Source organism: Corylus avellana, chromosome 6 (assembly GCF_965113065.1).
Source record: "Corylus avellana chromosome 6, dhCorAvel1.hap1.2, whole genome shotgun sequence".
Classification (NCBI taxonomy): Eukaryota; Viridiplantae; Streptophyta; class Magnoliopsida; order Fagales; family Betulaceae; genus Corylus; species Corylus avellana.
The window spans coordinates 17,619,458-17,636,350 of NC_142495.1; the positions used below are offsets into that span (position 1 = coordinate 17,619,458).

At 35.0% G+C, this 16,893-nt stretch overlaps 1 pseudogene; it reads right to left on the reverse strand.

The window, feature by feature from the left end:
• Window positions 1-5,540: 5,540 nt before the first annotated feature.
• On the reverse strand, window positions 5,541-6,057 carry LOC148584961 (mitochondrial import receptor subunit TOM7-1 pseudogene; annotated as a pseudogene).
• Window positions 6,058-16,893: the final 10,836 nt, after the last annotated feature.

Consider the following 16,893-nt stretch of genomic DNA (forward strand, 5'->3'; position numbering starts at 1 on the left):
CTCAACTCATCTTTGTGGAGCTGATAAGCGGCCTGGATGTTGCTCATTCAAGCTCCGTAACTCACATATGTTAATTCCTTGGCATTGTTTTAGTGTTTTTAGGTTCTAAATGAAAATACAAGAAATTCCATTGAGTTTGGCCTCAAAACATGACTTTTTGAGATGTTGGAGCTAGTGAGTGAGCTCGAGCTCAATATTGCCCACAAGCACAAGTGAGCTCGAGCACACTCGCGCCGACTTGCTAGACAGAAACGTAGAATTGATATGGAAATAAGTTTAGGTCTTTTAATTCGACTAGGGGACGGAAGTACAACGTTTTTCGGATTCCAAGGGCTCCTAGGGTTTATTTTAAACCCTATTAATATGTCATAAACCTCTCAAGAGAAGGGGGTGCTTAGTATAGAGACATTTCGCACAAAAATCTTCTTGGAAGCTTGAAGAGTTGAAGAAAAGATTACCATGACAGAAGGACATTCCAGCACCACCATGAACAGCTAAATTTGTAATAGGGTATTGATATAGCCATCTCCAAGTAACAATGGTTTGATTGTATTTTAATTTAGGGTTTTTCTTTATGCATGATGGTTGTATAACTAAGAGAATTGATTTTAATGTTTATATACAATCTTGATTGAACTTAATCTTAATAGGCTTTGAAACTCTCTGAAAAACTCAAATTCGAGTCATACCCGTTAGAAACTAGCGACCCAGTCAATTTTGTGTTTTTTGTTTCAAATGATCACATAGAGGTATGTGTTTTTTCAGTTTGTGATGTCAATTTGAGGAAATTCTATCTAGATCGTGGTGTGTTGAGCATTTTTAAAATTAGGGTTTCCAAGGTGACGAATTTGGGGATTTCTATTATTCAATCTTAATATTTCCAAAGTGAAGTATTAGTTTTGGTTATAGAGGCTAAAATAACTTCTGGGTTTATTCAAATTGTAATGGATTCGACTAATTTGAGAATATTGAGATTTATGTTTGTTTATTCAAAAAATTGGGGATTAAGGTTTTGATTTTTAATTGGTTTAAATTGATTATTCATATGATGAGTGTTCTATGGATCAAACAAATCTGTAGCAAGGGAGACTTGGATTAAATAAGAGGAACAAACTATAGGGAGTACATCTCAAGGAGTGATTATGTTTGTGATTCGCGTAGGTGCTAATGTTAATTTTATATTTGAATAGGAACAAATTTAAATTATTATGGAATACGAAGAGATTCTTGGATATTAGAATTTGTACTTGAAGGTAAGTAGAATTGGTTAATTTGGGTATTTATCAAATCACTGAGAAGTTTTTATAATAATTAGGGGTAATTACCTTTTTTCCCATGAACTACCATGTTTATTACCCAACCACATCAAACTACCATTCACTTTATAAAAAAACCTCATTCCGTCAGTCAACCTCGTTAAATCGGATGTAATATTCTCGTTTAGATGTTAAATCTCATTAAAAGATAGAAATGCACCCAAATAAAAAATTAAAACAAAAAATATAAATATATCAAACTTAAAAAAAAATAAATTAAAAAAAAAATAAATTAAAAATAGGGGGTGGCAACCCCCTTAGGGGAGTGGATGGCCAACGAGCCACCCCCAGAGGTGGCCAGGGGTGGCTAGCTGCCATCCCTCGACCCACAAGGGTGTCGCGTGGCCACCCTTGGGTGGCTCACGTGCCAGCCCTGAGGTGGGGTGGCCTATAAGCCACCCCTAGGCCATGGGTGTGACGAGCGGCCAACCCCATCCAAATCAAGGGTGGCCCGAAGGCCACCCCACCTTAGGGGTGGCACGCGAGCCACCCTAGAGATGGCTAAGGGTAGCCGCACGCCACCCTCATGGGTAGGGGTGGCTAGCTGTAATATCTCGACAAAACACCCGTTTTAAAAAGTTAGAGATTTCTTACTAAAATGGTGAATGTTTTCAAAAAACAAAAACCCAAAAATCCACCCTCACTGGATGAACGCGTGCTAGGAGGGGACCACCGAGCGTATGCAGGCTTAGGTGCGAGCGCGCGCTATGGGACCATATGAGCACTCGTTGACTAGTCTTCGAGCCATTAGGCAGTAACCAAATGTACGTTTGAACTCTTTTACCCATTGTGTAATAGTACCCGAACACTCGCCCAACAATACCCGAGTGCTTGCTGACATTTCTGAAAAGCAATTTTAACCTATTCTCCGCCTTTTCAGTTCAAAGCATGCCTAAGCTCCTATAGAAAGACCTCAACTTGTTCTTACACCAAGAAACCCTAACCCTAGAGTGAGGAGTGATTTTGAGAGAGAAGGAGGAAGCCTCGGTGAAGTTTTGCCATCATCAAGGTAATCTGTAGTTTATTTCTTATTCTTCATGCTGCTATTATTGATTTCTTAGTGTTACACATTTTAAGAATGCCTTTGCAAACTCTTGCACCCATTTTCTTACAAAACCAAGAATGATTTTGAAAAGCTTTCAATCCGCATTTGTTTTCTTTAAAGTTTCCATGATAGTATGTTTTATACCTGAATATGTCTATTTAGAGCTTAGGGAGAGATGTATCAACCCAAAGTTCATGATAGAAGCCTAGAACACAGTTTCGAGTTTCTGGCTGAGAGTCTTAACTCTCTAGCCGAACACTCGCCCTCGCCTAGAGAGCAAGGCATTCACCCCTTAGTCCAAATATGTGATACTAGGGTTTTTAGCAACTCTTTTCGTTAAATAGAACATTGTAGAGTTATCTAATACTGCTTACAATGATGGGTCACATTTTGTTATAGTAAGAATTTGTGATCTCGGAAGACTCGAGCGAGCGCATGAGGTAAGTAGACACTTAAGAACACTTTCCTTAAAACGTGCAATATGTCAAATGACTGAGCACGTGTATGATATGAGCATGCCTATGTTTTTGTATAACTTGCTAACTGTCTTAATAACTAATTGATAAGATGCATCGTATGACATGGTACACCAGTAGGTGCGGTATAATGGCCATGTGCATACTATATAGACTTTGATTCTTTGGTCAAATTATGTGTGGATGTGACAAATGGGCCTTAGATCCAATGGTTATTTTGTGATCGCCACAGCTTTAACAGGCAGGCCACTATAGGACGTACATCATTAGTAGTGTAGGCCACCGGAGGTCGGACTTGATCGGGTTGCTAGTGTTATGGACAATAGTGTACAATGGTCTGGACACCGATATTGTTTTACAAGTCCTTCGGGACAGCGCCAACTCTACTGAGAAGGGGTATTATCTTAGGTAGACCATATATGATAGTTATGACCTATAAAGCATTAGTTTTTTGCATTAAAATACTTAAGCGGTTGCCGCCGGAAGTACACCATCTTTTATCAACTAAACAAGACTTTTACGGTATATCAATGGAGACAACACCTATTTCAAATGTTTACCAACATTGCACATTTATTTCTGCTTAATGATAACTGGCTCATGTTGAACCTAACTGTGAGATTTACTTACTAAGTCCTTAGACTTACGTGGTTATTATATCTTGTAGGAAACCTATTTCTAGAACCAAAGAGTGCTACGGTTGCCATCAGAGACTTTGCTTAAGAATGATCTTCACACTAGTATCAGGTTTGCTTAAGTTGTTAATAGTTGCTCCGTGTCTATGTATTGAAGATTATACTTGTTCCTTTGATGATTAATAGACTTCTCATATTTATTTCACCTTCCTATACATTAACTCTGATAATGCTTAGAGGGGTGGTTGCTCATTTAGCTACCAGTTAACTAAACTTGGATAATAGCCAGTAACCTTACCAGGTTGGTCAAGGTCAGATTTGGAGGCGTTATACTCGCTAGCCACTCCTTCCCCCAATGGGATGGCTGCCGGTTGGCAACCAACCATCAATTATTATTATTATTATTATTATTATTTTAAAAAAACTAATTTATATATTTATATTTTTAATATATTTATTTATTTTTAATTAAAAATGACACGTATCATCGTTGAATTGATGATGACATGATACACAAATAGAATCCGTCAAGTTTTTTGATAGAATTTGATTATAGGGACTAAATTTTTATTTTACACTATTTTGATAATCTTTGAATTATTATTATTATTATTATATCACGCAGATGGATTTTTAATTTAGGACAACTACACGGATTGATTTCGCATTTAATTTTTTTAAGTCTTTTTTAATTGTTTTTTAGTTTTTTATATTGACTTTTTTATTTTTATAAATTAATTTATAAGCTTTTTTATTTTATTTTAATATTTTAACATTTTTTTTCATATTTTTTATTTTTTGGTTTTTCAATTTTGATTTTTGATTTTTGATTTTTTTGAAACTTGGACCGATACAATAAGATATATATAATTTGTTTCATTTTAAGTGTATTATATGTAATTTTTGTTTATAAAGTTAAGGTATTTGGGTCATTTTAAGTTTTTTTGGGTAATTACCTTTTCCCCATCAACTATATCGAACGGTCAATTTCCCCCCATGAATTGGCAACCTTACTACCCAGCCTATCGGACTACCATTTTTTTACAAAAACCCCACTTTTGTCAGTCAACCATGTTAAAAAACTTGAAATGACTCAAATACCCTAACTTTATGTACAAAAATTACATATAATACCCTTAAAATTAAACAAATATATAAAGTGAATATAAAAACATAAAAGCCAGTTAAAAAATACTTAAATTAAAAAAATATAAATGAAAAATCAGTCTATGTGGTTGTGCTAAATTAAAAATCCATATGTGATATAAAATAATAATAATAATAATTTAGAGATTATCGGGGGTATGCTAAAATAACAATTTAGTCTCTGTACTCAAATTTCTTCAAAATACTTGACGGATTCCAATAATGTATCATGTCATCACCAATAGAATGATGATATATGTTATTCTTAATTAAAAATATAAAAATATAAAAGTTATTTTAAAAATAAATAAATAAATTTAAGGGGTTGCTACTGGTTGGCAGCCACCCCATCGGGGGAGTGGGTGGCCAGCGAGCCACCCCCAGAGGTAGCTAGGGGTGGCTCGCTGCCACCCCAGCCCATGTGGGTGGCGCACAGCCACCCCAACCGCTTCTGGGGTGGCTTGAGGGCCACCCCTAAGTTGGGGGTGGCCTTCGGGCCACCATTGACCTAGTTGGGGGTTGGTCGTATGTAGGGTTGACAATTTTGAGACAACCTGTGAACCCGATACGAACACGACACAAAAAAACATGTATTAAGTTTGGCCTTATTAGGTTTGGATCATAATCGGGCCGCTCGATTACTATAAGAAAAACCTACTCGTCAAGTTGTAAAAATTAGGTTATTTTATCGCATAAATGATAAACATAATCAAGAATTAGAATTTAGATGCAGGTAGTAAGGCAAAATGCATTAAAATAAAGAGTCAATATTCAAAACTGACTTCTTTCCTGTTCCCTAGATTTTCTCGGCATCCAAACATTACATTAACACACTACCCCATTAACATAACATAAAACCCAAACTCATGAAAGGGAAGCCTGAATCCTGATATAGGTACTGAAGAAAATAGGGGAACAACGATCAGACCGGGCTGAAAAGCTGGGAGATGTGGGGCTTGGGGTCAGAGTTCATGCCGATAATGATGACCAAAGGAATGAATCCGTAGTGGGTGATGACCTTGGCTCGCTTCACGGTCCAGGTGCTCCACTCCTTGAAGCTCTGTGCCATGGATTTTTCCTCCTGCGAGCCCTTGGAACCCTTTTCGCTTGCCTTGCCCTTTTTCTTCTCAGTTTCTCTCTTGTCGGCAGGTGGTATTTGTTTCGGCAGAAACCTAATAATAGAGATTTATTATTTATCTCACTACACAGAGGTGACGTGTCGGGTTGTGTCTACCTGATATGACCCGGTTATTTTTAACGACACGTGTCTACCCGATATGACCTGGTTATTTTTAACGAGTCAAACGAGTTGTGTCGGATTACTCGGCTATTTTCCGTGTAATAGTCGTGTCATACCTGCTCACCAGTTTAGCTAAACGGGTCGTGTTTGTGTATGGGTTAATCATGTAACAGGTCGTCGCAGATTGTAAACGAGTCATGTCAGGTACTTATTTTGTCAACCCTGGCTACGTGCCACCCCAGATGTGGTTGGGGGTGGTGCGTGGCCATCCCCATGGCCTAGGGGTGGCCATTGGGCCACCCCCAGCCAAATCTGGGGTGGCCCGACAGCCATCCCACCTCAAGGGTGGCACGCGAACCACCTTAGGGTGGCTGAGGGTGGCCGCATACCACCCTCATGGGTCGGGGGGTGGCAGCGAGCCACCCCAGGCCACCTCTGCAGGTGGCTTGCTGGCCACCCCCTCCCCTAAGGAACCTGCAGCCACCTTTTTTTAAAAAAAAATTAATTTATATTTTTATATTTTTTGTTTTAAGTTTTTATTTGGGGGTATTTCTGTCTTTTAATGTGATTTAACATCTAAAAGAGAATATTTCGTCCAAGTTAACGTGGTTGATTGATGGAAGGGAGATTTTTGGAAGAAAATAGTAGTCTCATAGGGTCAGGCAGTAAGGTTCGCAGTTCATGGGGGAAAATTGACAATGCGTTATAGTTGATGGAGGAAAAATGTAATTACCCCAAGTTTTTTTAACGAGGTTAACTAACAGAATGGGGTTTTTGGGAAGTAAATGATAGTTTGATGTGGTCGGGTAGTAAACGCTGGTTGTTCCTGGGGGTATATTGACGGAGCGTGGTAGTGCATTGGGGAAAAAGGTAATTATCCCTAAGAATTAGTAGTTGCTGGAAAATTATTGTGTAATCTTGATATTATGTGTTTAATTATGATTTTTTTTGTACATGTCAAACAAATTGTGCGACAAGCTCTATTTTGGTAAAGAGAATCAAAGATGTGTCGTAAATATTTACTCATAATTTGAGGTAATTGAAAACTCATGTGTTTTGTACGATATGTTGGAAATTGTGGTTTTGATTCGTGAAATATGTTTATTTATATATGGTTGATAATATTAGCTATGAGCATATTGAAATTTGTTTGTAATACCCCCGTTTTATATTGAGAAGATGAGTAGCCCATGTAGAGTATGGATGGTTTATAAGAGATTCTTATGAGTGATAAGTCGCACATTACTTATTTATTAGGTGAAACTGGACTTTAAAAGTAATTGGAAGCTTCAAATTAACTTAGTTCTTTTAGGATTATAGAGCAGATGTGGTTAGCGCTTTTTTTTAAGCCGTTACAAATGGTATTAGAGCCACTTAGTAATACATCATGTGGTATTGTCTTAATATTGGACCAGAATGTTGCACTTTCTACTCGACCATTGATCACTCGATAAAGCTCTCGATCGTTTGATGCTTAGGTTGATCGAACCTTATGGACAAAAACTCTAAAGCTCCAAAATGTCCTATTTTTAGCCCATCTAACATGATTTTTAGCTTAAAATGATTCCTGGCACTATTCTAAGCACAACCCAATCCTTAAAATGGCATTCAAACATCAAAGCCCACATCGTTTTACCTAAGGCCCAACCTTTCCTTCAAAAGACAAGGCTTCCTTTACTACACTTCAAAAATTAAACTCATCTACATATCAACACCTTAAAAAGTAGTATATATACTCTTGAAAAATATGAAAAATAGATAGTTTAAAACATTTATAAACTCCAACTCTCTAACTATAAAATCATCATTAATCCACAATAAAACACATTCACACTCCCCTAATTTCGAAATAGTAGATCCATGTATCACATGCCACAAATCTCACTAATTAACAACCCTATTTTCATAATACTTAAACAAAACTAAGAGACCCATGATTAACATTTCCCCACTTCATTCTTACAATAAAACAATAACATATAAGCAAAAATCACAAAATAAATATTTGGTTTTTTTTTTTAAAAAAAAAAAAAGAAAATACCTGAAGGTTTGCTCCCTTTTTCTTTATATTCTTCCTCCTCTTCTTCTTTCTCTTTCTCTTTCCCTTTCTCTATTTCTTTTTCTCTCTCACACACATGCAAGGAGCGTTGCTACTTGCTCCCTATTTTAACAACAAGGAATGAGAAGTTTCTCCCCCTTTGGAAAGCTTGTTTTGTCTTTCATGCTTTTCACCTTTTTTTTTACAAAGCTTTCAAAACATTAAACTTCAAACTTCAAACATTCATGTGAATGGTGTGAACTTATTTTCTTTTTTATTTATGTTTTTTCCTAGGATGCGTTTCCTAAAAAGCCCTATACCTACTTTCCTATTTTACAAAATTGCTCTTCTTTGTCTTTTAAACCACAAACACACCTCTCTTGTCCCATTACCTATTTCATATATATATATATATATATATATATATATATCAAGAAAATAAAATTCAGCGGTATTACATTGTTATTCTATTATTTTATGTCATTGTATATTCTTAATTTCTAAGCGTTAACATATGCATGCTCTTAAAATAAATACTCAAAATAAAGGTTTAAAGATTCGTTGCCTAATTATTGGTGATCGGTGATTTCTTGCAGAATCTCATCCCATTCAATTTTCCAGAACAGGAAGTTCTTTCTCCCCCTCATGGTCAAGGTCACCTAGGAATATTCCTTTTCCCCCATTTCGTTCATGTCTTCTCTCCATAGCTCATCTAGATTAATAAGTTCTGGAAAGTAGAAAACTAAAAACTTCATCAACTTGATTGCCAGGTATTGTGATAGGATTTGCATTCATGACAAGGTAATATGTTATGAGATCAGACTCTTCCAGTCCATCTCTGTAATGCCACACTGAAATCAATTAACTAATAATTGAGTCAATGGTTCGCCTCCTAGCCTTATTCCTTTCAGAACAAGACTTAGGGATCTCATCCTCTTCTAAGAGCCTATTTGGAATTGCATTTGAGAAATAGAGTTTTTAAGTCAAAAAGTATTTTTTGGCAAAAACTTCATTTTAAAGCTTTTGCCAAAAAAGCGTTTGGCCATTTTTGTGCTTTTTGAACCCTTAAAAGTGCTTTCAATTTGTTTTACCAAACATGTACTTTTTTCTTCAAATAGACTTTTTGAGTATTAAACGCACTTTTAGACCACTCAAACGCACACCCAAACAGACCTTAAGAGAGACTGCAATAGAAGACTTTGACTATAGGACGTGTATAGTAATAATTTAAAACCATAATCATAACAACGAAAGTGAAATTGAAAGCATCATAACATGGATAAGTCTCCAAATGTATTAGTCAGAGACTGGTCATCAAAATATAATACACATCAGTATGAACTGTTTTGAATAAACTAAGGCCTATGTTTAACCAAATAAAACATAAAGATGATCTCGGGCATCTCCTGGCGAATAGATTCGTCAGCATCTCACATTGACTTGAGCCAAACAGGGTCCAAGTCCACAAAAATTGATCATGAGCAAATTCTTCATAATGACCAGATCTTTCACTGGATCCATCCTCAGGTAAGCTAGCTAAAGAATACAATTATACATAATGGAGGGAAAAGATTACAAGGGTAAATCTAACAACTTTGTGAGTAAAAAAGCACACAACTTACGTGTCATTAAATAATGAACTCAATTGTTTATAAATTACATGCAGCATTATGAGGTGAGAGTTTATCATGAATTGAATATAGATATAATATATGCTGTAATATGAGATTCAAGTCATAGTTTAAATTGTATCGCTCACAAGTTCCAGAAATACTGCAATTTCATCATGACGAAAATCCTCTTAAACTTACTACTTAATTTCATCGGGAACTCATCATGATGAAATGATGACGTCCATAAACATCCTAGGGATATTAGAACTTGATCATGACGTCCAAATGATGTCTGAAAACATCCTAGATGATGTCACAACTTCCATGAGACCCCGAGGTGATGTCTAGTTATCAATTTTTTCTAATACAAAAAACTCTTCTGCATTTCTCAGATCTTGAAATTTTCGTCAGGATGAGATGCTGACGTTGTGATAACGAAATGTTATAGTGAGCTTTAAGAAATTCTTGAACAGATTTTGTCACAACGGAATGATGATGTCTTCATGATGAAAACACACAGTAAGCTTGAAGGATTTTCAATAGATTGTGTTATGACGGAATAGTGACGTCGTCATGACAAAAACACATAGTAAGTATACATAGCTTCATACCAAATTTGTCATGAGGAGTTAAAGACGGCTTTATGACGAAACCTCATAGTAGCTTTAAAAACCCTTTTAGACCAACTTCATTATGACATCTTCATAATGGCTTCATGACTAAAACTTCTAGAACCCAGAATCAACTACCTTTTCCACACCGAACCTTTGGGATATGAAACGATATCCTAGACAAGTTTTGATACACCGAATAAGGCCAATTTATAAAATTTAACAATCTCCCCCCCCTTTGGTCATTCGGTGACAAAAATCCAACATTAGACAACCAACAAAAATATAGGGAGAACAATAGCCAATTACAATCTCACCCAAGCCTAAAAAGCCACTACTAGACAAAGGTTGAATGAATGTCTAACATATGTGTTCTCTATAGACATTGAACAAACTCATTGAACGCATGGGAAACAAAAATAGTCAAAGGTAACAATCTCATAATCTCTCCAAAATCTCTCTCCCCCATTTTGTCACGAAGGACAAAAGGACATATAAAAGAACTAAGCCAATGGTTCTCCCCATATTAACAATGTAACATATAGGACAAGAAGAAAGAAAATCAATAACAATACGACAACAAGGATGATACATGTGAAAACATTAAATGAACCATGATGAGTGCCAAATATTGTAAATTTAGGCCCCTTAACTTGTATTTGTTAAGCCCTTAGCTTTGTTATTTTCTGATATTTTTGTTAGTTTTGGTGTCTTAGCGTTTTGCAAGTTGTTAAAAGAAAACTGCGTTTTGAAGGGGGAAATTGCAAAGAAGTTAAAGATTTCTCAAGTGCGCTCGAGTGCAGGAAGACCACGATCGAGCGCACGTCAACATCAGCCCTAACACGCAATGCTTAAGTGCTGCACCGCAGAAGACCTGAAGACTCGAGTGCGCTCAAGCGCACCTAGTGTACGATCAAGCACACTCACGCTGACATGGCTGCACCGAAGCCCTAGGTTTTAGTATATATTGCATTATTTTCTCTTGTAACAATACGTTGGGAGGAGCCATGGAGAGCATATTTTCTACCTGTGGTCATTCTTGAGCCTTTACGTACATTTCTCTTTGTAAGTTTTATGCTTTTGATGCTTTCAATTCATATTATTATGACTTTTGTAATCATGAGTGGCTAAAACTTTCAACTAAGGTTGAAAATGAAGCTTCGTCAATGATAAACAATTTTATTCTTGTTATTTGTTCGTACAATTTTGATTATTGAATAAATGTGTTGTTTCATTTCAATTCAATTAGTTGATTCATATCTTTTAATTGAATGTTTGGTTATTATTTGTGAAAATATTAGATATTCGATGTGTTTCATCAACGGATACATGGAATCATTCAATTGAAACTGAATATCCCTTATGATTCGTTTATTTAACAGATATATTGGATGATTTGTATTCAATGGGGTATTCTTTGTGATTTGTTAAATGATGGATTCCTTGAATGATTTAATCTACATTTTTGTGAAACATCAAATAACACATTGAGCTTTATAGTTTTTCAGTTGTATGAGCAAATACGAGAATATGTTGTTTAGATTTGTCGAAGTGAATTTGGAAACCTTAGTCTTTTAATTTATTTGATTTAATCATTTCATTTAGTTTATGTTACTTTGCACGACAAAAAAATACACAATTTCGGAACTAGGTTAAAATAGGATTAGTTTAAATAGAAATTGATTTTTACAACGCAATTTCCTATGGATCGACCTCGCACTTGCACACACTATATTGCAAATGACTCGTGCCCTTGTGAGTATCATTTTAAAACTCACAACAAACCAACAAATAAAAACATACATGTGTCATAAAAATAGAACTAAAGTATCATGTAAATTCTCCTAAACATAAGCAACATCTCCCTAGCAAGTGTTCCACATTTAAGGAGGAACAAAAGACCAATACGAAAAACAAGACATAACAAGCTCAAGTAAAAACAAACACTATGAATACAAAACAAAACCATGAGAGTACGGTAGCTTCAAACTATGCACTTGAGAAATACAAATGGGTCAAACAAAACACATTTTTACTCAAATGCCCAATTCATGTCATCCAAACAAGGTTGAGATGGATAAAAACAAAAATCCAAAAAAATGATCACAAACAACATGGCATTTGCAAATTTCAAGCACATTCTAACAATAAGGCACAGACTCATAGTTACAACATGATCAATTGCATACTTGTGTGGACAACTAATGACATACTTAGGTAAAGACAACCCTAAGTATGTCAACCTCTTAAACTAGAACTCACCACCCATCCTAGGAAGGAATGCATGTAAATGAGATTATCAAGGAATGGATGCACATGAAGCAAGTTATAAGCTAGAATGAAGGCTCATTGAAAACCTAATGCATACTAGCATGTCATTGAATGCAATTCTCTAACAACAACACAAACTCAAATTTAAGAGCAACGAAGATCATCAAGTCTTCAAGATTGAGTTTTGCAACCCTTAGGAAATGAAAAACAAAAATGAATGCAAACCTAGACTTTAAAAAGCATGAAGAAATATGGAAGACAAGACGAATGCTCTAAATGCATGCACAAAAAAGTTTTGAAATAAGGACACATCCTTTTGTGACAGAAAGACCAAGATTGAGGAAAGACACATCTCAATCATGTTTTGAAAAACAACTTTTTTGCTTTTCATAAATAACCACATGCCCCTTTTAAAGATATTAAAAAACACACTTGTGACAATAATAATAATAATAATAATAATAATAATAATAATAATACCAATCATGACACAATGTGATGTAGGAGAAAATTGAGAAAACTATTATTTAAATTATACATGTGTGTTTTAATTTTCCTTTCAGAATAAGGATTGGGTTTTCCCTTTTCCATTAGGATTATATTTTTTTTTTTTTTTTAATAAGGATTTGTTTTCCCTTTTCGAGTTAGGTTTGCTTTTCCTTTTCCTTGTTAATTTAGGAGGTGCCTAGCCTATATAAAGGCATCTAGTCTTTGTTATTTTTTAAGAATTTAGTTTATATTATCAATTAAATTTAAGTCGTTCAAAGTTATTTCTCTGTTTGCTTATTTAGGGCAATTAGGGACTTTCTCTTATTTATTTGTTATTTTCTTAGTTTCTGTTGCTATTATACGCTGTCAGAACAATCCTAGTTCTGCTCGACGTTAGTTGGTATCAAAGCTTAGTGTCTTCTTGGGATGAATTTTTTTCATTAGTTTTTCATGACTAGTGGTCGTGGTCAACGTGGATAGGCTACGAAGGAGGAAGTCCCTTACCATGAGCACAGTATACAAGACGTGATGATTGAAGATTTGCAGAGGCAGGTTGCTGAGTTAAACCAATGTCTAGTGGCGCAAAACTTGGAGATGTATTGCGATATTAACGGTCACAATTTAGAATCCACTTTCGAGAACCCGTATCACACGCCTGTTCTGGTCTGGGAACAGTGTGTTCGAGATGAGTGGCATGAAGACTTAGACTTTAGAGTTGAGCTTCCAAAAATTTCTGGTACTCTCACCTCGTTGACTATTGTTAGTAAGTCTCAAGCCTATCTGCGAAATTCATATTATGTGGATGAGGAAAATGAATTTATTGAGGAAGATTTTTCTGTAGATTAAGCCTCTCCAGCAATCTATGATATTTATCCTGATGAGGAAGATCTATTGGAGGAGGTAAATTTATTTCTTGATACCATAAAAATTGTTGAAGAGAATGATGTCCACCGTGTGTTTGACGAAAGTCCAAAGAGTGAAATATCTCAATGGGGTCTTGAAAAAATTAATTATGTTGATTTTCTTGGGATTGAAAATTTTCTTTCAACTTTTACTAAACAAAATCTTGATGTTGGTTTCAGCATGTTGGAGGAAACTCTGAATTTTCATGGCCAGGAAAAAATTCATCATTTTTAGAAAATTTTTACGAATGGTGAATTTATGACAGTCAATCATGAGCTTCTGAAGATTATTTTATCTCAAGTTGGTGTGAGTGACTTCAAATATAATACTGGAAGTCATGTTTTGAAGGCTTGCAAATTGTTTATCTTCTAGTATCAAGTTACTTTGATGTTGAGAAGTATGGGATGAAAGGGATTAATTGGACATCCGAAAGATCGAGGAAAATATGATTTGAACTCGAGGACAGGTGCTTTCCAACCCAGAGAGACTGATGCAGGAGAAAATTGAGAAAACTATTATTTTAATTATGCATTTGTGTTTTAATTTTCCTTTTAGAATAAGGATTGGGTTTTCCCTTTTCCATTTGGATTATAATTTCTTTTTTTAAATAAGGATTAGGTTTTTCCTTTCCTATTAGGATTTGTTTTCCTTTTCCTATTAGGATTTGTTTTTCCTTTTCGAGTTAGGTTTGCTTTTCCTTTTCCTTGTTAATTTAGGAGGTGCCTAGCCTGTATAAAGGCATCTACAGTTTATATTATCAATTAAATTTAAGTCTTTCAGAGTTATTTCTCTCTTTGCTTATTTGGGGCAATTAAGGACTTTCTCTTCCCTATTTGTTATTTTCTCTCTTCCTAAATTTCCTTTTCAATCTTCAATTCTTAGTTTTTACTGCTATTATACACTGTCGGAACAATCCTAGTTTTGCCCGGCATCACAAGGTGTACCAAAATGCACAGAATTTCACAAACATGGTGGTTTTCCAATACACTCAATGCAATTGTAGAAATGGCAAGTATAAAGCATGTCAAGCGTTGTGTGTGACTCATTTCACAGTCGAAGACACAAACATACATCTGTAAAGAGATAAACACATCTCATAAGAAAGTGAGGTAGTCATTTTGTAATACCCCGATAAAAACACCTATTTTAAAAGATTAAACGACTTACTACGAAAACGGTTAATGCTTTCATAAAACATAGTTTTAAAATAAAAGATCTAAACCCCTTATGAGTAGCCCATTCCTTAGAAGTTTCCAAACTAAATCTAGAAATCCCACTCTCTAACCGAACACTTGCTAGGGACCACACGGACGTTCGCCCTTAACTTAAGTACGAGCGTTTGCTGTGGGACCACACGAGCGTTAGTTGACCAGTCTTTGACCCAGTGGAAATACCCCAGAACATATGCCTGGACCATTTTATCTAACATATAATTGTTGTTACAAATATCTATCTAAATTAATAGGCAAATAATTGTATGTTTTACCCGCAAGTGCACGAGGTCAACATAGTAGTATAGGGTGCAAGTACGGGCTTATTCCCACGACGATTGCTAAATTTTGCTTAAAATTAATTTCAAAAGTAAAACAAGACAAAGATTGAATTTTGATTTAATGATAATAAAAAGGTAGAGCTTTGACATCCACCACTAATTATATTTAGATAATATATCAATATGTTAATGCTTTGATCATGTTATGTATGTCTAATGTTTGTCAACCTAAGGGCATGTGTGTCTACTCCTTAAGCTATTGATTTCCCTAAGCAATGAATTAGGTATGGGTGTTTACTAAGTTGTTATTTAAGAAAGCATAATTTTGTGAAAATTGACTGATAAGTACCAAATATTTCATATTTGAACCCCTTTATTTACATTAGTTAATCCTTTAGTTGTGTTGTTATTTAATGTTTTGTGTTAGTTTTGTGTTTTTAGTGTTTTGTAGGTCATTAAAGAAAAACTACAGCTTTAAAGGGAAAAATGCAAAGTTTGGAAGAAAGCATACTTTGAGAAGACCTAGATGATGTGGTTAAGTCTAACCAAATCCAAGAAAAGATCAGATTGGATAAAATTTCGGATTAGATTCAAATTTAGATTCTGTATATGTCTCAGTATTTTGATCATAACTTTCTGATCAAATATCGGATTGAAGTGATTCAAGTGGCATTGCAAAACTAGCTCAAACTACTACAATTCGTTATGACATAAGATTTTCCTAATTCGGAGGGTTACTATGCCAAAATTGCCCCGCAATTAAGGGACACAAATCTGGACAAATCCTATTCCGATTTCAGACTTTTATTTTGACTGGGAGACAGACCTCCAAATTATCTAGGTCTAATGGGGCTTCCAGGACTTTCCTAAGCCTATAAATAGACTTCTTTGCATTCAAAAAAAGAGACACAATTTCAAAGACTAGTTTTGGGATACAATTTTGGAGACAGAATGTAATCCATAGCTTTTCTTTTAGTTTAGTTTTTCTTTAGTTTAGGTTTTATTTTCATGTGGAGCTAAATTCCCAACTAAGGTTGGGGAGGAAGCCTCACCGATGAAGCACATCAATACTTTCATGTAAGTCTTTATTTATCCGATTTTATTGGGTTTATTATTTCAATTGTTTTACTTTTTTTTAATATGTGGCATGATTCTTGGATATCTTGTTGTGATTCAAGGATACACTTGATGATTTAAGATAATTTCACATAATTGATTGCTTGATTTTATTTGCCTAAATAATTGGATATCCCTTGTGATTTGTTTTACGGATACATTTGGTGTTTCAATTAAAATTGGATATCTTTTGTCATTTACGGGTACATCTTATGATTTAATTGATATTGGATTCCTTTTGTGATTTGTGCAATGAATGGATATATGAGATGATTTTGATTAACTATTGAAGCGTAGTAAAACATATCTAAGAGTTTAATTGTAAGAACTTCAGATAAATATTGATGAACATGGAGTATGTTGTTATGATTCAGTGAGTGTTGATTCTCAAACCTTAGTCTTTTATCTCTTAGTTTATTTTAATTAGTTTATGTTTGTCTTTTAATTTCAAAAAAAAATTCGAAACCCTTTAGGAACTAGGTTAGGATTTAATTAGTTTAGA